The following is a 23,071-nucleotide window of genomic DNA, read 5'->3' on the forward strand; positions in this document are numbered from 1 at the left end:
CCTCACTTCCCCCTCACCCCCCATTTCCTCAAATTCAGACGTGAGAGCCCAACTAGCGTTTGTTTCCCGGCTGGTATAGCGTGTGTATGTTGTTGTCATGGCCGAAGCAGCCACGAAACCGAAGAAGGCAAAGGTTTTGTCAGAGGAGACTAGGAAGAGAAAAAGGGAGGGTGACAAAATCAAAGGCCGGACGAGGATCAATATTGGTCCAGCGTTCGCTCGCTGGCGTGAGCTAAAGGAGGAGGAGGGGTGCCTGACCAATGCTGACTTGGCCGTCATGCTGTTGGACTAGTAAGTATATTGACAAAAAAAAAAAGTCAGAAGTAAGCCTATGTCTAAACGGCGTGTACAAGTTTGGTAGGGGCTACATTCTTGCAAGTAAATAATACATGATTAGACAGACAAAATCATCTTTTAGGCTAACTAGCCTAATGACTGCAGGCTGATAGTCATGTTTGTTTATTTATTTTTCAGGTGAAAGTGTCTTGCCTCAGGCTATAATGCAAATCGATTTTTCAACTTTGCAGATTCATCTGTGGTAGCTTGATATTATAATATTGACGATATATGGCTATTACCTACCACACAAACATTGAATTGAATTAGCATATCCATTCTGTAAAACAGTAGCCAATAGGCTACTATAATGACGCTGGCTTGTAAACGTGAGCTACGTGATCTTTTGGCGTTTGAAAAAAATAAAACCCATGAAATTATATTCATATGACATGCTGAAATATATGCCACTGTACCTGGGATGAAGACATTTCACACTCAACGCAGGCAGTCTGCCCAAGACGTGAGAACTCCTTCTGCAGAGTTCGGGGGTATCGGCTTGTCAACAAATGTACCTGTATCCCCTGGTGTAACCATGACAGATTTTACGACAGTAGTAGAAGACAATACTGTTTCCCAACTGTAGGGGGACCCCGAGAGCAAAAGTTACATGGTGTTGCTTTATTAAGGGTGTGTTGCAGTACTAATACACCTGCCGTATTATCATTACAATGGCACATGAAACAATAAATAAAACTTGTCAGTCAAAAAAAACAAAAGTACCGCACAAAAGAATTCACTTACCGCACTCAAAAATCAACTCCAAAATGGCACGACGTAAAGAAGAAATGTTTTCGCGGGTATGGTAGGCACTGCGTGCTGTAGCCTACGTGCTGACGAAGTTTGACATATATGACGTGAGTGGTTTTCAAGGAAATCTCAGTGTTTCATCCGTCCCGCGTTTCAATTGTCCCGGCACTCCCTACAAAAACCCAAACTGATTTTTAATTACCAAACCACAACAGTATGATCTTCTTTCAATTTGGCACTTTTAACAATCAATTAGGCCTAATTCAACAGCAGACAATGCAAGATACATGTTTCAATTCACCCTTGTTTCTGAAATAATTATAGTAATACAGGCTACAGTTGCCACATTAGAAAATACACTTACATTACATATGAAATTTAATCCATAATGTTTGTAATAGTATCTAGTGTATTATCAAAGGTGTGGTGAAGTTATGAAACTGCCATGAGGTTTTGTGCTAACTTAGAACAGAGTCTGCTGGCAATACGTAGGCTAAATGTTTTGACATCCCTTTAACACTAGAGTTTACAGACAACACTCATATAGCAGCCTACATCGGAAAACATTTAATGTGACCAGTCTTTCTTATAAAGCTATTACAACAATGTCAATGATGGTGTGCATTTTATTTTATACCTGTAAAAGATGATATTAATATGAATACACGTTCAAGCGATGCTCCTTCACGTTGCTTAAAGTGAATAAACTTTAAGTGTAGGCTATCGCGAGATTCGCGAGAACTCCCTCTGTAGGCTACGCAAAGACGCGAACATAACCAATCACACACATCCATCTCCAGCTACAATAATATATTGTGTTGATTTGAAGCAGTAACGCTTATTTTAGAACCCAAAAATATTTGCAACAAACATTTAGATAGAAATGTAGACAAGAAAACTGATAGAAATAATAATTATGTAACTCATATTTTTTTCAACAAAAAAAAAAAAGGCTATATAAACAAATAAGAAGCTGCTGATTTAGAGAATTATTCAGCCAAGGCTACCACATGCACCTGAAAAGAAAAACCGCGATTTTGTCATAAATTTCAGTACAAGGGTAAAACAGAGATATGTTTATTAACAATCATGGATTAAAATGCTTAGTCACTTTTTGTATTTGTATATGTCCAGGTTTAAAGGCGCTCTAAGTGATGTTGGGTGACGTCACTTCTTGCATGTGACAAAAATGTTTTGGCTTAAAAAACGCGTGACATCGCTTAGAGCACATTTAAGGCTTGTTCGACTTGAACCGGCGCTGCACAGACCGATCGGTTTATGACATCAAAGTACCGCGAGAGCAATTCCAAAGCATAAGGAGCCGTCTACTTTCTATTCGCTCTCGCGGTACTTTGATGTCATTCACCGATCGGTCTGTGCAGCGCCGGTTCAAGTCGAACAAGCCTTATATCTAACGGCGCCGTGCTCTACTGTGATGTCATTGCTCACTGTGACGTCATAGTGATCTTTAGAACGTTCGTTGAGAATAGTAGAGTGATAGAGAGTTTTCTTGCAGATTGAAGCGAGCTGGCGTGTGATGGTGAGTACTGTTATGCTTTTTATTCAGGAGATTTGAATTTTAATTAATATTGTCATTACTCTGATAAGCATCTACTTGAATGATAATGTTATTGACACGATGCAGATAGGCATGCTATACAGTGGTGATTTGTGTGGACAATTTTGGGGAGGCTAATATGTAAATTGGGTTACAATAAAGCTATTTGTTGATAATTATGCTCCCATACACAGATGATAATCTCCTATATTCTTCATTATTCTACACATTATTCTCTAAATTAACACAACACATTGCTGTATATTAAATCAACAAATACAGACTATTACCATTTTAAACATTTATTCATAAATGGATAGCTCCGATAGACGCTATCTTGTCTTTGCAAGGAACTCCACCACTCCTTTAATATGATAAATTCTTATATGGACCTGTCTTTCAATCTCTCTTGCTTTTAGATCCTTTATATTCTTTGACCAACCAATAGCGGATCTGATGACATTGAACTGATCATGCAAGCTGATTGACCGACTGTAACTGATTATATGCAAAAGGAGGTAATTTTCATTTAGCCTACTTATGCCTTTAATTGCCATTTTGGACAGACAAATGTTCATTTGAATATTTATTCTTATTGGTTTGTTTACAGTTTTTTTTTTTATTCGCTTTGGTACTATTTTCTCAAGTAAGGTGTACATTTTCAAAAATCTTAGTACAAAAATCCAAACTGATCACACTTGTAACACAGCTAGTCATTCTTTCAAAACCTGATGTAATGCTTTCATTCAGTTGCACATATTTTCAGTCCACATAATCATCGTTTCAAACACCATATTATTGTAATATGTAATGAGAATATTTGCAATATGTAATGAGAACATGAGAAATAATTACAGTAATACAGGCTACATTTGCCAAATTAGAAAATACACTTACATTCCCTAATTTATGTAATTTAATCCATAATATTCTATATCTAGTGTGTTATCAAAAGCTGTGAAGTATGACAGCCATGAGGTTTTGATGCCATCTGTCTCCCTTCTATTGATGCGTCTCTGATCGATGTGATGTTACTGTACAATTGATGTTACTGTAATTTCCTCTCGCTCTATTTCCACAAAGAGCAATTCTCTCTCTCTCTCTCTCTCTCTCTCTCTCTCTCTCTCTCTCTCTCTCTCTCTCTCTCTCTCTCTCTCTCTCTCTCTCTCTCTCTCTCACATTTGTGCACAAACTTTGAATAGTTTTTTTATTCGCTTTGGTACTATTTTCACAAGTTAGGTGTACATTTTCAAAACTCTTAGTGCTAATATCACAACAGATCATCAAAAGTGCACTTTTTTCAAACATTTAATCATGTTTTACAATACTCAAAATCCCAAAGTATCCTTTTCACAACACAAAATAAGTGTTTCATCTACATAAATGTTTCATTCACAGCCTTTCATAAAGCTCTTACTATCACTTTTTTAAAACTTTTGATTTGCATCTCTTCTTGTTCAGTTTAATACATTTGTCTATTATTTAATCCAACTGATCTTAATGGTTAATCAATGAATCATTTGGTACACCTATAGATTTCTATAGATATTGATTCAATACACAGTTTGTATAGAACTTGTTTGCAATTTCTGATATGGATAACCAAATGTAATGAATTCTATTAACATAAGTGATTTATAGAAAATAACCACCACGATGTTCAAAGTGTGTGCACACGCATGTGTGTGTGTGTGTCTGTGTGTGCGTGTTTGTGTGTGTTGTGTGTGTGTGTGTGTGTGTGTGTGAGAGAGACATTTGTGCAGTACTTTGCAATTTGTGCAGTAAAATTCTACAGTATATAGATTCAGTCAAATGGTATAGTGAAATCATTTACTGTATTGCCAGCAAACTATGTTAGCACAGAACCTCATGGCTGTACTTCATCACACCTTTTGATAACACACTGGATAGATACTATTACAAACATTATGGATTCAATTACTTCTAATGTGGCAACTGTAGCCTGTATTACTGTAATTATTTCAGCAACAACGGTGATTTGAAACATGTATCTTGCATTGTTTGCTGTTGAATGAACTGATTGTTAAAAGTACTAAATTGAAAGAAGATCATACTGTTGTTGTGTTTCTGTGATTAAACCAAATGTTCTCATTACATATTACAATAATCTTGTGTTTGAAACAATGATTATGTGGACTGAAAAGTGTATAACTGTAATGAAAGCATGAGATCAGGTTTTGAAAGAATGAGCTGTGTTACAAGTGTGATCAGTTTGGATTTTTGTACTAAGTTTTGAAAATGTACACCTTACTTGTGAAAATAGTACCAAAGCGAATAAAAAAAAAACTGTAAAGTGGTGGTTATCATCTAGTATAAATCACTATTTGGTAATCCATACTGGAAATTGCAAACAAGTTCTGTAGAAATCTATAGGTGTCCCAAATGATTAATTGATTAACCATTAAAACCATTAAAAAATAAAAGTTGGATTAAATAATAGACAAATGTAGCCTATTAAACTGAACGAGAAGAGATGCAAATGTAAAGTTTCATAGTAAGAGCTTTATGAAAGGCAGTTACTGGGAATGAAATATTTACATAGATGAAACAGTTATTTTGTGTTGTGAAAAGGATACTTTGTGATTTTGTGTATTGTACTAAAACAATTGAAACTGAAATGAAACTTGAAAAAAAAGTGCACTTTTGATGATCTGTTGTGATAATAGTACTACGAGTTTAGTACTCCCCTTAGGTGATTCTAAAGGGGGGGGGGGGGGGGGGTTTAATTTGAGGGGGGAGTTTAGACTTTTTTTTAATTATTATTATTACATTTATCTCGCCTAAATGTATGCTCACTCATTGCATTTTTACAATGGGGTAATTTTGTTCTTAAGAATTTACACAACACAAGGAAGCTTGATTTCAATCTTTAAATTAAATTGAAAAAAGTAGCACAAATAAATACAATAGAATAAAGATACCAATAAAGAGAAATAAAGAGAAAAGTTTTTGCTTGGGTCTAACACTAGTATTCAGAAATACTACAGAGACTGAATAAAGTAATCAAATGTAAAATAACACTGGGTAGTATTTTAGTCCTCCTGACTAAATTAAATACATAGGCTATTAATCCTGATTCCTTAAAATGAAAGCTATGTTTTGTTGTTTTGACAACCAAATTAATGACAGACACATACGGCTGCTGTCACTGTAAGAGCTAGTGCACGGATCCTGTTTTCATTATACGGTCACGTGCGATTTATGCTTATTTAAGACATAACCGACTGTGTTTAGAGGATAGGCTACTCACCAAGACCGAAAATTGACATAATTTTCACATGTTTTTGACTGTTAAAGCGATACAATCCACGAAAAATAACTTTTGTTACCCGCAAGCTGTTTGTGAGGTGGCTTTACTCTATGTATGTGTGCAGAGAAAAAAAAACATATTTCAGACAGCGCGCAAGTACCGAATAGTTTAAAATCGCGTGAATGTTTAAACTGGTAAGACTTAAAAAGACGTGCAAATGGTAAACTTTAGTTAGGCCTACTCATGATGCAATGCTGGCCCGATTATGCAAGTGACAATTCCGTATATCCCGACTCCCGAAACGCGAGAGTGTATTATCGCCGCCTGCAGCGCGCTTAACGATTACCTTGTGTAACCCATTTTGAGAGACGAGAGATAGAAGATGCAGCACCGCTGAATCACTCACGCTGTTTGTGAAATTGCGTCTCGCAGACAGTTTTAAAATGACTGATTTGATTTTATAATCTGTGTGGATTAATTTACCAATACAACCTACATGCTAAAGAGAATCAATGTTTGCGGGAATGATTAAATTATTATGCGAAATTCGAGCCCTGAAAATGTACACCTTACTTGTGAAAATAATACCAAAGCAAATAAAAAAAATCTGTAATGGAGCCTTTATTGCTGTCATCCTCTTCTATTCGTGCCGAAAATAAAATTTGCCTTGTCTACCAGGCATGATAGAAAAAAAAATATATATATACTTTTACATTATATGCATCTTAGTTGTCCACATTAGTAGTTCAATTGAAAATATAACTTAACTTTTTCAGCTTCATTGTTCATTTTGAATAGATTTTAAGGAGGCTCTCGGACTTCTGATGGACAGCCATGGGCATACACTGTAGAAAATATTAATTTTTTTGAGTATTTTGATAACTAAGACAAACTGCTACCAGGTTCTTATATGTTTACTCAACTAATCTCTTCCATTTCTCTGTCTTTCACAGTGTTTTACAGATAGAGATTGATAGACTGTATATTGCACAAAGGTAGTATTGTTCAGTTCTTTGGATCATCATCAAATTGAAATTCAATATGAATATGACAACCTTTCCCACCGGTTTTCCTGAGAGTGCAGAGCAGTCCTTATGTCCTGAACTCTCAGATGAGCTCACCATGGCCCTTGCTGCAGGCGAGTGGTGGGCAATAATGGAGGTTTCAAAACCCATCTCTGAGGAGCCTGAGAATGGGGAACTCACCTCAGGGCTGTGGTGGGGAATAGTGGAGACAGGAGAAACTTTATGCCCCAGCCCCACATCCCTGAAGCCCACGAAGCAGTGGAGGCAGAACGAGACTCAGGGAGCACCCATGTCTGCCAGGTCTACACCGGGAGAACCTGTGCCCACCAAGTCCCAACAGGGAGCTCTTGTGCATGCCTGTTCTAAGAAGGGGAGCCTAACCTCATCCCTGTTCTTCACTGATGCATCTGAGAAGGACCTGAACTCAGATGCAACACTAAAAACCATGGAACAGCAGAGAAAGCGGAGTCAAAAAAACACACAGGAAGCACCAGTAGCTGCTGAGTCCCCACAGGGAGCACCTGTGCCCGCTGGGTCTCCACAGGGAGCACCTGTGCCCAACTCCCTGCAGATAGTACCTGTACCTGCCCCAAAGGTGCTTGCATGTTCTCTACAGGAAGCACCAGTGGCTTCTGAGTCCCCACAGGGAGTACCTGTGCCCGCTGGGTCTCCACAGGGAGCACCTGTGCCCAAGTCTCTACAGAGACCACCTGTACCTGCCCCAAAGGTGATTGCATGTTCTCTACAGGGAGCACCCATGCCAGAAAAGGTCCCAGAATGGCGAAAACGAAATATCCCTGAGACCCTTAGGCAGGAGCGGCTGCAGCAGCAGAAGCCTCATGCTCCTTCTCTCCAGGGAACACTGCCTGACAACATATCAACGAGGACAAAGCTAAAGATCCCTGAGCCTCTGAGATGGGAGCTGTTGCAGCAGAGACCTCAAGCTTCTCCTCAGGGAGCACCCATGCCTGCCAGGTCTACATGGGGAGCACTTGTGCCCAAGTCTCTACAGAGACCACCTGTGGAAAGAGCAAGACCACCACAGAAAAGGCCACAGGAAGCACCCATGGCTGCTGAGTCCCCACAGGGAGCACCTGTGCCTGTTGGGTCTCCACAGGGAGCACCTGTGCCCAAGTCTCTACAGAGACCACCTGTGCCTTCCCCAAAGGTGCCTGCATGTTCTCTACAGGGAGCACCCATGCCAGAAAAGGTCCCAGAATGGCGAAAACGAAATATCCCTGAGACCCTTAGGCAGAAGCCTCAAGCTTCTTCTCTCCAGGGAACACTGCCTGACAACATATCAACGAGGACAAAGCTAAAGATCTCTGAGCCTCTGAGACGGGAGCTGTTGCAGCAGAGGCCTCAAGCTTCTTCTCCTCAGGGACCACCCATGCCTGCCAGGTCTACATGGGGAGCACTTGTGCCCAAGTCTCTACAGAGACCACCTGTGGAAGCAGCAAGACCACAACAGAAAAAGCCACAGGAAGCACCAGTGGCTACTGAGTCCCAACAGGGAGCACCTGTACCCGCTGGGTCTCCACAGAGAGCACCTGTGCCAGAGTTTCCACAGAGACCACCTGTGCCTTCCCCAAAGGTGCTTGCATGTTCTCTACAGGGAGCACGCATGCCAGAAAAGGTCCCAGAATGGCGAAAACGAAATATCTCTGAGCCTCTTAGGCAGGAGCAGCTGCAGCAGCAGAAGCCTCAAGCTCCTTCTCTCCAGGGAACACTGCCTGACAACACATCAAAGAGGACAAAGGTAAAGATCCCTGAGCCTCTGAGACGGGAGCTGCTGCAGCAGAGGCCTCAAGGTTCTTCTCTTCAGGGAGCACCCATGCCTGCCAGGTCTAGACGAGGAGCACCTGTGCCCAAGACGCTACAGAGACCACCTGTGGAAGCCGCAAGACCACCACAGAAAAGGCCACAGGAAGCACCCATGGCTGCTGAGTCCCCACAGGGATCACCTGTGCCCGTTGGGTCTCCACAGAGAGCACCTGTGCCCAAGTCTCTACAGAGACCACCTATGCCTTCCCCAAAGGTGCCTGCATGTTCTCTACAGGGAGCACCCATGCCAGAAAAGGTCCCAGAATGGCGAAAACGAAATATCCCTGAGACCCTTAGGCAGGAGCGGCTGCAGCAGCAGAAGCCTCAAGCTCCTTCTCTCCAGGGAACACTGCCTGACAGCACATCAAAGAGGACAAAGCTAAAGATCCCTGAGCTTCTGAGACGGGAGCTGCTGCAGCAGAGGCCTCAAGGTTCTTCTCTTCAGGGAGCACCCATGCCTGCCAGGTCTACACGGGGAGCACCTGTGCCCAAGTCTCTACAGAGACCACCTGTGGAAGCCGCAAGACCACCACAGAAAAGGCCACAGGAAGCACCAGTGGCTGCTGAGTCCCCACAGGGAGCAGCTGTGCCCACTGGGTCTCCACAGGGAACACCTGTGCCAGAGTTTCTACAGAGAACAACTGTGCCTGCCCCAAAGGTGTTTGCATGTTCTCTACAGGGAGCACCCATGCCAGAAAAGGTCCCAGAATGGCGAAAACGAAATATCCCTGAGACCCTTAGGCAGAAGCCTCAAGCTCCTTCTCTCCAGGGAACACTGCCTGACAACATATCAACGAGGACAAAGCTAAAGATCCCTCCGCCTCTGAGATGGGAGCTGTTGCAGCAGAGGCCTCAAGCTTCTTCTCCTCAGGGAGCACCCATGCCTGCCAGGTCTACATGGGGAGCACTTGTGCCCAAGTCTCTACAGAGACCACCTGTGGAAGCAGCAAGACCACAACAGAAAAAGCCACAGGAAGCACCAGTGGCTACTGAGTCCCAAACAGGGAGCACCTGTACCCGCTGGGTCTCCACAGAGAGCACCTGTGCCAGAGTTTCCACAGAGACCACCTGTGCCTTCCCCAAAGGTGCTTGCATGTTCTCTACAGGGAGCACCCATGCCAGAAAAGGTCCCAGAATGGCGAAAACGAAATATCTCTGAGCCTCTTAGGCAGGAGCAGCTGCAGCAGCAGAAGCCTCAAGCTCCTTCTCTCCAGGGAACACTGCCTGACAACACATCAAAGAGGACAAAGGTAAAGATCCCTGAGCCTCTGAGACGGGAGCTGCTGCAGCAGAGGCCTCAAGGTTCTTCTCTTCAGGGAGCACCCATGCCTGCCAGGTCTAGACGAGGAGCACCTGTGCCCAAGACTCTACAGAGACCACCTGTTGAAGCCGCAAGACCACCACAGAAAAGGCCACAGGAAGCACCCATGGCTGCTGAGTCCCCACAGGGAGCACCTGTGCCCGTTGGGTCTCCACAGAGAGCACCTGTGCCCAAGTCTCTACAGAGACCACCTGTGCCTTCCCCAAAGGTGCCTGCATGTTCTCTACAGGGAGCACCCATGCCAGAAAAGGTCCTAGAATGGTGAAAACGAAATATCCCTGAGACCCTTAGGCAGGAGCGGCTGCAGCAGCAGAAGCCTCAAGCTCCTCTCCAGGGAACACTGCCTGACAACACATCAAAGAGGACAAAGCTAAAGATCCCTGAGCTTCTGAGACGGGAGCTGCTGCAGCAGAGGCCTCAAGGTTCTTCTCTTCAGGGAGCACCCATGCCTGCCAGGTCTACACGGGGAGCACCTGTGCCCAAGTCTCTACAGAGACCACATGTGGAAGCCGCAAGACCACCACAGAAAAGGCCACAGGAAGCACCAGTGGCTGCTGAGTCCCCACAGGGAGCACCTGTGCCCGCTGGGTCTCCACAGGGAACACCTGTGCCAGAGTTTCTACAGAGAACAACTATGCCTGCCCCAAAGGTGTTTGCATGTTCTCTACAGGGAGCACCCATGCCAAAAAAGGTCCCAGAATGGCGAAAACGAAATATCCCTGAGCCTCTTAGGCAGGAGCAGCTGCAGCAGCAGAAGCCTCAATCTCCTTCTCTCCAGGGAACACTGCCTGACAACACATCAAAGAGGACAAAGCTAAAGATCCCTGAGCCTCTGAGACGGGAGCTGCTGCAGCAGTGGCCTCAAGGTTCTTCTCTTCAGGGAGCACCCATGCCTGCCAGGTCTACACGGGGAGCACCTGTGCCCAAGTCACTACAGAGACCACCTGTGGAAGCCGCAAGACCACCACAGAAAAGGCCACAGGAAGCACCAGTGGCTGCTGAGTCCCCACAGGGAGCACCTGTGCCCGCTGGGTCTCCACAGGGAGCACCTGTGCCCATTGGGTCTCCACAGGGAGCACCTGTACCCAAGTTTCTACAGAGACCAGCGGTGCCTGCCCCAAAGGTGCTTGCATGTTCTCTACAGGGAGCACCCATGCCAGAAAAGGTCCCAGAATGGCGAAAACAAAATATCCCTGAGCCTCTTAGGCAGGAGCAGCTGCAGCAGCAGAAGCCTCAAGCTCCTTCTCTCCAGGGAACACTGCCTGACAGCACATCAAAGAGGACAAAGCTAAAGATCCCTGAGCTTCTGAGATGGGAGCTGCTGCAGCAAAGGCCTCAAGGTTCTTCTCTTCAGGGAGCACCCATGCCTGCCAGGTCTACACGAGGAGCACCTGTGCCCAAGTCTCTACAGAGACCACCTGTGGAAACCGCAAGACCACCACAGAAAAGGCCACAGGAAGCACCAGTGGCTGCTGAGTCCCCGCAGGGAGCACCTGTGCCCACTGGGTCTCCACAGGGAGCACCTCTGCCCGCTGGGTCTCCACAGGGAGCACCTGTGCCCGCTGGGTCTCCACAGGGAACACCTGTGCCAGAGTTTCTACAGAGAACAACTGTGCTTGCCCCAAAGGTGCTTGCATGTTCTCTACAGGGAGCACCCATGCCAGAAAAGGTCCCAGAATGGCGAAAATGAGATATCCCTGAGCCTCTTAGGCAGGAGCAGCAGCAGAAGCCTCAAGCTCCTTCTCTCCAGGGAACACTGCCTGACAAAATATCAAAGAGAACAAAGCTAAAGATCCCTGAGCCTCTGAGACGGGAGCTACTGCAGCAGAGGCCTCAAGTTTCTTCTCCTCAGGGAGCACCCATGCCTGCCAGGTCTACACGAGGAGAACCTGTGACAAAGTTTCAACAGAGACAACCTGAGGAAACAGAAATACCACCACAGAAAAGGCCACAGGAAGCACCAGTGGCTGCTGAGTCCCCGCAGGGAGCACCTGTGCCCACTGGGTCTCCACAGGGAGCACCTCTGCCCGCTGGGTCTCCACAGGGAGCACCTGTGCCCAAGTCTCTACAGAGACCACCTGCCCCAAAGGTGCTTGCATGTTCTTTTCAGGGAGCACCCATGCCAGAAAAGGTCCCAGAATGGCGAAAACAAAATATCCCTGAGCGTCTTAGGCAAGAGCGGTTGCAGCAGCAGAAGCCTCATGCTCCTTCTCTCCAGGGAACACTGCCTGACAACATATCAAAGAGGACAAAGCTAAAGATCCCTGAGCCTCTGAGACAGGAGTTACTGCAGCAGAGGGCTCAAGCTTCTTCTCAGGGAGCACCCATACCTGCCAGGTCTACACAGGGAGCACCTGTGCCCAAGTTTCTACAGAGACCACCTGTGGAAGCAGCAATACCACCACAGAAAAGTCCACAGGAAGCACCAGTGGCTGCTGAGTCCCCACAGGGAGCACCTGTGCCCTTTGGGTCTCCACAGGGAACACCTGTGCCCAAGTCTCTACAGAGACCACCTGTGTCTGCCCCAAAGGTGCTTGCATGTTCTCTACAAGGAGCACCCATGCTTATTTGCTTTTGCTGTGCTAATTGCTTGGCCGAGACAGCAACTGTAAAACAGATATAAACTAGAGGAGATTTAGGACAAGGCCAGGACAAGCGGTCAGTCGGTGGATACGACAAGAGCGTGCACGTGTTTTTTTCTTAATATCCAGTTCTCCTGTTGTCCAGTTTACTATTTGACACAAGATAAGGCTATTTTTGATTCTCTACTTATTTTTAATTTTTACCTTTTAATTTTACCACACAAATATGTATTTTATTTAGACGTGTTCCTACTTTAAATAACAGCCGCATCTGAAAATGATTGCAGTTTGAATTTTTATTGTACTTAAGCGTAGCACTGTCCAACAGCTAGTTTCGATTCCTCCCATTTTCGGATTATTTGCTTTTTCTGTGCTAATTGCTGGACCGAGACAGCTGTCCTCACTCAAGCATTGAAACCATTATATCTATGTAGTTTGCGCGTTGTCGCGGAAGCGTCAGCGGAAGTGTTCAGCTCTCGTGTTCAGTCTCCTCATGTGAAGACCAACTCGGGTGAAGACCATCAACTCTACCTGTGCGACTCCACCGAGCAAGGACACCAGGAAGGCACTTAAGTATCTTCTTCTCCCCCTTCCTTTCCCACTTTTATCTTATTTTCCTTACTCATCATGTGCTTTCAATACATTCCTGTTGTCTCTTGACAACGCTCTTTCATCACGCACAGAAAGCAGCGCAATACTGCTAATCTGCGCCCCATTCTCTCATCCTCACACACACCTCTCTCTTTCTGTGGCTCAATGGAATTGTCAGTCAGCAGTCAATAAAGCTGACTGACAATGCCAGCATTTGCATCTCATTCTACTCTTAGTATCTTGGGCTTGACTGAGACCTGGATTCGCCCAGAAGACTCAGCAACCCCTGCTGCTCTCTCTAACAACTTCTCTTTCTCTCACACCCCCCACCAGTCTGGGAGGGGTGGGGGTAAAGGTCTTGTCATTTCGAAAAATTGGAAATACTCAACTCTCTCGTCTCTATGCAATAACAACTCGTTTGAATATCATGCTATTACATGTAACGTAAATGACTCTGGGTAAATGCGAATTAGCTCAAGGATATAGGGAATTTTGGAAATATTAATAATCATAACTCATGGTCATAATTCATAAATCGCATATACATTTACTTTATCAATTTTCGGTATTTACCTCTTGGCTGGCCTGGTATCTTTTATCAATCAGTCACTTGTCCAGCAAATGTATGTAAGATAGTTTATCACAGTTCAGCCAGGGTATTACCGTATTTACAAACTCCAAGAAAGTTTTATCTTCTGGCCACGAACATCAAACTTTCTGAGTTTATGAATTAAAAACTACTCAAGGTAGTCTATAATATCGAGCTTGTAGCTTAGATTTTTTATTTCATTGACTTCATAAGGTGGGGTTTCAAACACAGAGACAGTTAAAAGTATAAATGGATTTTAATAAATGCAAAACTAGAGAGATTATATGAGCTACAAATATAAACGTACGTAAAAATGCAAACAATAAAACAAACAAACATTTAACCAAACAAGAACGTAAGACAACGTGATCGGAATGAAAGAAAGAAAGAAAGAAAGAAAGAAAGAAAGAAAGAAAGAAAGAAAGAAAGAAAGAATGAATATCGAGAGAAGAGAAAAGAGGGTAACTTAATTCACAGACCTAAGAGCGAGACACCTGGAATCAGCTGTTAGAGATCAATACTTGCACGATTTTGGACTCTTTCAGTGTGATGCTGGAAAGGGGGTGCGCGTGTCCGGCTGGTTTGCGTCTAGCTTCGTCCTCAGGTGTTATTTCGCAAGACGATGTAAAGGCTCACTTGAATTTAACGTTACCGAGAAAGTTCAGATCATTTCCCTTGTGAAGAGGAAAGGCGAGTATGAACTTAGTTGCAAAGAACGGCAGCTTCTACATGACGCAAGGCATGCGTCCCAGAGAAAGAAAGGGCAAAGCCTGTCCAGCTGGTTCCGTTGGGAGGAGAAGCGCTGCGCGTGGAGGAGAGGAGGAAGGGTGAGAGAGCAAGAGTTGAGAGAGCGAGCAAACTGAAAGTTTGGACTTTTATCAGTGTCCCGTGAGCAGTGTCCCACGTCTCCTTTTTCGTGGCAACAGCGAATCGGATCTTCTGATCTGAAGCGGGAAGAGGTTTCTTTGTTTGTGAAGAAACGCCTACTTTGACTGTCATGTGAGAGATCGAAAATAACATTCATATTTAGAAATATGGTATTTCCTGGAATAAATGCATATTATTGTACTTTGCAGTCAAGATTCGACTCCGACATGTTTTTCCCATTACATTGACACCTCGAATGACGTTTCTGCATGAAAGAAATACAGGGTTACATAATTTCCTCATAATCACTAGCATAGTGATTTTGATTATCATAATAACGTTGCATAGATACCTCAGACATTATCTGGCCAATTATACACACATAAAAATACATATCAAAAACATTGCTATTAGATGACGTGTGGGGAAATGTCTGTTTCAAAGTCCACGAGTGTTTGTGTGTGGAGTGGAATGTCTTTGAGGCTGGTCACGTGATTCAAAGGCATGTGGTTTTTACAGAGAGGGGGGATTTTAAACAACAGGGTTCCTTCTGTTTAAGGGTAATGTGTGACTTAATGTCTCTCTGGAGAGCCACAAAATTGCAATATTGACAGTTCATGCAGACTTAGAGACGCCAGTAAAGGACGTGAATAGACCTCTTGTGTTTGCGAGATCAGGATTCACTAATTTGAAAAGCAGCTGACCGGATGTCATAGTCATTGTTGCTACATACACTTACAACTCCCATTAAGATCCATATTGTAGTCTTATATCACCCCCCAGGTCAACTGGGATGCTTTGTAGAGGAGCTGGATGTGCTGCTGTCCTCTTTCCCTGAGGATGGTACCCCACTTTTAGTCTTTGGTGATTTCAACATTCATCTAGAAAAGCCGTATGCGACAGACTTCATCTCTCTCCTAGCCTCATTCGATCTCAAACGGCTCATCACCACAGGTAATCACAAATCAGGCAACCAACTGGACCTGGTTTACACACGCAACTGCATCACAGACAACATTTTGGTTAGACCTCTCCATGTTTCAGATCATTTCCTCATTACTTTTAATCTACAACTCTCTACCCGTGCTCCACCTACCAGTTACTTTCAGACAAAACATGCGCTCCTCCCATTGAAACATCTCCCTCCCATCTTTCCTCTGCTGTGTCATCTTCTCTTCCCTCACTTCTAACTCCACTGCTTAAAAAGCCAAAATTAAACACATCACTTGTAGAGGATTACCGACCTGTCTCTCTCCTACCATTCATTGCGGAAACACTTGAACGAGTTGCTTTCAACCAAGTAACATCCTTCTTGTCTTGTTCCCCAAAACTGTGAGAAAGCTTTAGGATCCCTAAGCAGCAGAGGCAGAAGCAGAGCAAGCAGCAGAATCCCTCACCATCTGTGGCAGCAGAAACCCAGTCCCTTTGCACAGTCCCTCCCTTTACCACCCATGTCCAGTCAGAGTAAGAGGCTGTGTTGGTGGAGCACAGAAGCATCTGTAAGTCCCTTCCATCTCTCGTTTTTACTTATTTTCTGATTTAAAAAAAAAAAAAAAACATTGACTTCAAATATACTTCTATGTTTTCTAGGTCCTCGATTCAAATCCTTTTATATTTTATTTCAAAACTATAGAAAGATATGTGTTTAGATTTAGTCTAACAAGCATTATTATGTTTGTTTCTTCAACAGGACAATGTAGGTGTGTGTCAGCCACCTTCCCAAAATAAAATATGTGTGGAAATTGACAAAAAGGTGCAGCTGAATCCTAAACTGAGGAGCCAGAATCAGATAAGCTCTTCACACCTTGACCAGAGCAGCAGCTGAGCCGGAAGAGAGCATTGGTTAGTTCCCTCCTTTCTTTCAGATTTAAAAATGTAAACACTTTAATAATTTAATATATGACTAGTCATATATTCTTTTCAGTTTATAGAACCCTCATATTGAAATTTTATAGGGAATATGTCTTAAGATTTTCTATAAGAATCACTCATTAAATCTGGTCAGCGTGACATGATTATATGTCTGTTCCTTCAACAGTGGTGATTTCAACATTCATCTAGAGAAGCCGTATGCAACAGACTTCATCTCTCTCCTAGCCTCATTTCGATTTTAAACGGCTCATCACCACAGGTACTCACAAATCAGGCAACCAACTGGACCTGGTTTACACACGCAACTGCATCACAAATAACATTTTGGTGAGACATCTCCATGTTTCAGATCATTTCCTCATTATTTTAAATCTACAACTCTCTACCCCTGCACCACCAACCCCCCTACCAGTTACTTTCAGACGAAACCTGCGCTCACTTTCTCCCTCCCATCTTTCCTCTGCTGTGTCATCTTCTCTTCCCTCACCCTCACAATTCTCATCTCTGGATGTGAATACCGCAACGGATACCTTATGCTCCATTTAAACTTCTTCTCTAGATAATATCTGCTCTGTCTCCTCCAGGCCTGTACGCGCTACTCCCTCTAACCTCTGGTTCTTCGTGAAGACTGGACCGAACTCAGGGCAGCAGAGAGGAAATGGCGCAAATCAAAAGACATATCTGACCTGAGAATGTATCAATCTCTCCTCTCTTCCTTTTCTGTTGATGTTCATGCCGCAAAATCTTCATATTTCCACAACAAGATCAACAGCTCCTCCAACACACGATCACTCTTCAAGACATTCAACTCTCTCATCTGTCCACCTCCATCACCACCCACCTCCTCTTTAACTGCTGATGATTTTGCTAACTTCTTCACCAACAAAACAACAACTATCAGCAATCAGTTCTCAGCTCCACACACATAAGAATCCAGACCAACCTCTCCCCAAGCCAATAAACTTCTCTGCTCCTTCTCTCCGCTAACCGAGGAAGAAGTATCTAAACTTCTCCTCTCCAGTCATCCTACCACCTGCCCTCTAGAACCCATCCCCTCACACCTTCTACAAGCTATCTCTCCCTCACTTCTTCCAGCACTCACACACATCATCAACTCATCCCTCCATACTGGCATTTTCCCTACTGCATTCAAGCAGGCTTGGGTAACTCCACTGCTTAGATGCTAGACAGTATTGTGCTCCCTATTGCTGCTCGATTGCTCCTGTCTACCCTGCTGCTGCTGCGTTGCATTGGTTTGCGTCTGTAAGCTTCGTATCTTTCTTTTTTAATCATTATTTACTATCATTCCTTGTTATTTATACTGCTAAATATAACTTAATCAACATCACACATTAACCTGACATCGCTAGCTTCAATCTAAATCGTTATTGCAAGCACAACATGCTTGTAATTCGCTAGCCTGTTAGCGTGCCATCTGTGCGCTCTTTATTTATTTATTTATTCTCTAGCGCGCTCGCGCCTTCCGTGCACTCTTTATTTATTTTTTATTTTTTTCTAAAGGCCATTGCACACTGAGTCCGAAATTCGCATCCAAAATTTTCGCACGTTAAAAAAAAAATTCGGATTGGGTTCGATTTTCTGCGTTTTTCGCATCCACAGCCAGTGTTTTGTGAGGTTTTTTGAAAATTCAGAGCCACCGTACAAGCGAACGACAAAATCCAGAATGACGTCAAGTTGATACACTTCGTCTCGCAGCACAAGTACTGTATGAAAAACAAAATGCGGATTACAAAGACACTGAATAAAATATAACCTGTATATAGCTGTTCTGTCTGCCCAGCACTTCTGCCGGCTGTGTGTGTGTGTGTGTGTGTGTGTGTGTCCGTCCATAGACATAGGCCTACTGCCAGTTTCTGTTCAGGATCGATTGGTTCACGGAAATTGGTGGTCTTCTTTTTAATATGTGGCTCCAGTATCGCTAGCAAAGCATCAAACTGTTCCACTGACATTCTGAGGTAAATTTTGAATCGTTTGGGATAATTTCGCAACTCCTTGATAAGGAGGTGAAACTCTCCTTCCTCTCGGCGCAATCTCAGGATTGGATGGACCCAATATTTCCTCTTTCTTTTTCTCTTTTTAAGAAGAAAGAGGGCAACAAATTCATCCTCACTGCTTGACAAATCCATTTAGTATTTTTTGCGTTTTTTTCCGCAAAGGTTTAATAAATACGCATCGGACTCAGTGTGCAAGGTTTCTGTGCGTGACGAATTTTACTGCTGACGAACACGAAAAAACGCATACGAAAATTTCGGACTCAGTGTGCAATGGCCTTAACCCTTTTACGAGTTCATCAAAAAACTGTGGTGAGTATCAGTCAACAAACATGGTGAGTCATGTCATCTTCTCCTCTTATTTTCACCTGCACCTTATGTAACATGTATAGCATAGCCTTCTCTGCCAGCACAGGTTTTACATGTGATAAATGCATTAAAACTTTAATCGAGGTTAATTGTAAGAGTGCAAGGGCTTTAGATACTGCTTTGGATGCGACTAGCTTAGTGAACTCTGTACATTGTTCAGTTCCGACTGAAGTAGAGCCCGTGCAGCAGGGCAATTGGGTGATGGTGAGACGCTATAGTCGTGGAACAAAACACCGCTCTTCCGTTCCAATTACAACATCAAACAGATTCTCCCCACTCAGTGAAACACCCACTGAGAATCCTGTTGATTGTGCCCTAGTTATTGGCAATTCTATTACACGGAACGTGAAAATAGAGACACCAGCCACCATAGTCACATGTTTGCCGGGAGCCAGAGCACCTGACATCAAAGCAAATTTAAAAGTGCTGGCGGATACGGATAATACGGATGAACAAATGATAAAGCTCGGGTTGCTGAATATTCGATCCCTTACTTCAAAAGCACTCATTGTTAATGATATGATTACAGACTATAATCTAGATGTGCTGTGTTTGACAGAAACCTGGCTAAAACCAGACAATTATATTACTTTAAATGAGTCCACCCCACAAGATTGCTGTTATAAACATGAACCTCGTCTAAAAGGCAAAGGGGGAGGTGTTGCTGTAATTTATAGTAATATCTTCAGAATTACTGAGAAGTCTTGTTTTAAATATAATTCTTTTGAAGTGTTGTTGCTAAATGTAACACTATCTAGTGTAAATGATAAATCACGTTTAACATTTGTGCTGGCTACTGTATACAGGCCACCAGGGCACCATAAAGACTTTATCAAAGAATTTGCTGATTTTCTATCAGAGTTAGTATTGGCTGCAGATAAAGTACTAATTGTTGGTGATTTTAATATACATGTAGATAACGAAAAAGATGCATCGGGATTGGCATTTAGACATTCTGAACTCTATTGGAGTTAAACAACATGTGTCAGGACCTACTCATTCTCGTAATCATACTCTAGATCTAATATTATCACATGGAATCAATGTTGATGCCGTTGAAATTCTGCAGCAGAGCGTGTAAACTTCATTTAGCCAAGGCTGCAAAGTCGACTCTGTGTTACAAATATGATAGACCTATCACTTCTGCCACTAAAGATTGCTTTATTAATGATCTTCCTGATCAGTTTCATCATCTCAGCATCCCAGATAGCTCAGAAGAACTAGATATTGCGACAGAAACTTTTAACTGTCTCTTTTCCAGCACTTTAGACATAGTTGCTCCTTTGCACTTAAAGAAGATTAAAGAAAATAATCCAACGCCGTGGTACAACGAGCACACTCAGGCCCTTAAGAGAGCAGCCAGAAAAATGGAGCGCAACTGGAAGAAAACAAAACTAGAGGCATTTCGCATTTCATGGAAAGAGAGCTCGATTGCATACAGAGAGGCCTTAAAAGCTGCTAGATTTGCTTATTTTTCAAACCTATTAGAAAAAAATAAACAAAACCCTAGGTATTTATTTGAAATAGTGGCTAAACTAACGAAAAATAAATCTTCAACCTCAGACGTTTCCAAGCAGCACAGCAGTAATGACTTTATGAACTTCTTCACTAACAAGATTGATAATATCAGGGAGAAAATTATAACTATGCAACCGTCTACTACAGTATCGCATCAGGCAGTGCATTGTAGTCTCCTTGAGGAAAAATTTTATTCATTCGTTGCTGTAGGAGAGGAAGAATTTACTAAACTCGTTAAATCATCTAAATCGACAACATGTATGTTAGACCCTATACCGACTAAGCTACTGAAAGGTATGCTTCCAGAGGTCACAGATCCTCTTCTTAATATCATTCATTCATCTTTGTCACTAGGATATGTAGCAAAAACTTTTAAGCTGGCTATGATTAAACCGCTTGTTAAAAAAACGCAACTTGATCCTACAGAATTAGTCAATTACAGGCCGATCTCTAATCTACCTTTTCTGTCAAAGATACTAGAAAAGGCAGTATCCTCACTGCTGTTCCTTTTTAGAAAGAAATGATATCTGCAAGGATTTTCAGTCCGGATTTAGACCGTACCATAGTACTGAGACTGCTCTCATTAGAGTCACAAATGATTTGCTCCTATCATCCGATCGTGGTTGTATCTCGCTATTAGTGTTACTCGATCTTAGTGCTGCATTTGACACTATCGGCCACAACATTCTTTTAAATAGACTCGAAAATTATGTTGGCATTAGTGGAATTGCATTAGCATGGTTTAAATCATACTTATCTGACCGTTATCAGTTTGTAGCAATAAATGAAGAGATGTCTTATCGATCACAAGTTCAGTATGGCGTACCACAGGGCTCAGTACTAGGACCGTTGCTGTTCACTCTGTACATGCTGCCATTAGGAGATATTATTAGGAAACATGGCATTAGTTTTCACTGTTATGCTGATGATACTCAGCTCTATTTCTTCACGCCCAGACGAAACTTACCAATTCACAAAATTAACGGAATGCATAGCTGATATAAAAAATTGGATGACTAGTAATTTCCTACTACTTAATTCTGAAAAAACAGAGATTCGAATTATTGGACAAAAAACTTCCTCACGTAATAATCTAGAATACTGTCTAACACTTGATGGCTGCTCTGTTAAGTCTTCATCGTTGGTTAGGAACCTAGGTGTGCTCTTTGATACCAATCTTTCATTTGAAAGTCACGTGTCTTGTGTAGCGTGGGGCGTGTCACACTGGTGAGTATTTCACTATGGGCCAAAGGATCAGAAGATAGGTGCGACTACTGGAGAGAGGAAGGCAGCACAGTGGTGGTGAATTATCAACAGAGTCTTTTTTATGATTCAACTGAGGGTTTATATTAAAGTAAAATGATCTTTTTTCTTTTTGTTGTTTGAAATATGCAAATCACAATGTAATCAACTAATTAGCAATGGACAATAAGTGACAATATTTGTTCTCCACACTCTTTTGTAAGTACTTGAATGAGCAACCTTAACAGCTCGACTCAGATGTAAATCAGATTATTCTCTTTGTGCAATAAAATAAAATAAAAATAAAACAATTGGAAAAATTCAATACTTCAAGGAAACAGTAAGCAATATTCTCAAACAAAATAATGCATTCACTTGAATACTCAGAATTCGTATAAACAGTCAATTTGATTCAATGTACAGAATGAATTCTCAATTTCACTTTTCAAATTCAAATAAACACTTTTTCCCTCAAAACTGTGGTATTCTTTTCAGGTTGTGAATCAAATGCTCAAGATTCAAATGGTGGAATCGACTCAGACGAACAGAATCAATTGACTCAGTTCAAGAAAATGTTCGTTCGTTTAGGACAGCTCAGTTCAAAGTCAATGTCTTTTGGATGAAGATGGAGAGGAGAAAAATAATAAATAAATAATAATAAAAAAAAACAGTTCGCAATGAGTCCAAGCTCTTTTTGTCCAAGAGCAACGAAACAAAAAGAAAAGATTTATCCTACCAGAGATGATGAGCACAGTTCAACAAGGGAATCGAGTTCGTGGATGGCTCGCCGTGTTTATACGCTTATTGCGTCTCGTGTGTCCGATATGGAACAGGAAAACTTCTGATGGTGAATCACAATCTCTCACAAAAAACCCAGCCTTGTAAAAACACAAGGCAGAACCAATAATTAATACTCAATTCAGTCTCATGAACAATTCACATGTACAGTAAAGCACAAATTAACTCAATATTTCAACTTATTAAACACGTTGACAATTAAACATGAATCTGCGTCATATTTCATTGACTCGCTAGCTTTTTTGTCACATTTGACTAGCTTTAGCCCGCGTGCAGACTAGCTGGCTAGATCGTTATGCACGCACATAAAGTTACTAATATCAAGTTAATATCAACCTCATATAAGTTCGCTGAAAAATCTGCAACATTTTTTCCTTGTATATTATCAAATTTATATTTGAAATAGGACTCACAAAGGCAAGAAAATAGTCTATATTCAAGCAGGGAAGTTAATACGCAGCACTTTAAAGTTACGTTGGTCTGCATCAATCACTATTTCTTTGACTCGTCCTCTTCTCGCTCCGATGACAGCTTATCAACGTTTCA

General features: G+C 42.5%; 1 protein-coding gene across 1 annotated transcript in view; it reads right to left on the bottom strand.

Annotated features, from left to right (window-relative positions):
- ren (renin) overlaps positions 1-22,674 on the bottom strand; it is a 38,329-nt gene extending 15,655 nt beyond the window's left edge. Inside the window, exon 1 of the mRNA XM_084389632.1 lies at positions 22,464-22,674. The gene's annotated coding sequence lies outside the window, so the exon portion shown is untranslated. The remainder of the gene's footprint in view (positions 1-22,463) is intronic.
- Positions 22,675-23,071: the final 397 nt, after the last annotated feature.

The sequence above is a fragment of the Rutilus rutilus genome (assembly GCF_951802725.1).
Source record: "Rutilus rutilus genome assembly, chromosome: 19".
Classification (NCBI taxonomy): domain Eukaryota; kingdom Metazoa; phylum Chordata; class Actinopteri; order Cypriniformes; family Leuciscidae; genus Rutilus; species Rutilus rutilus.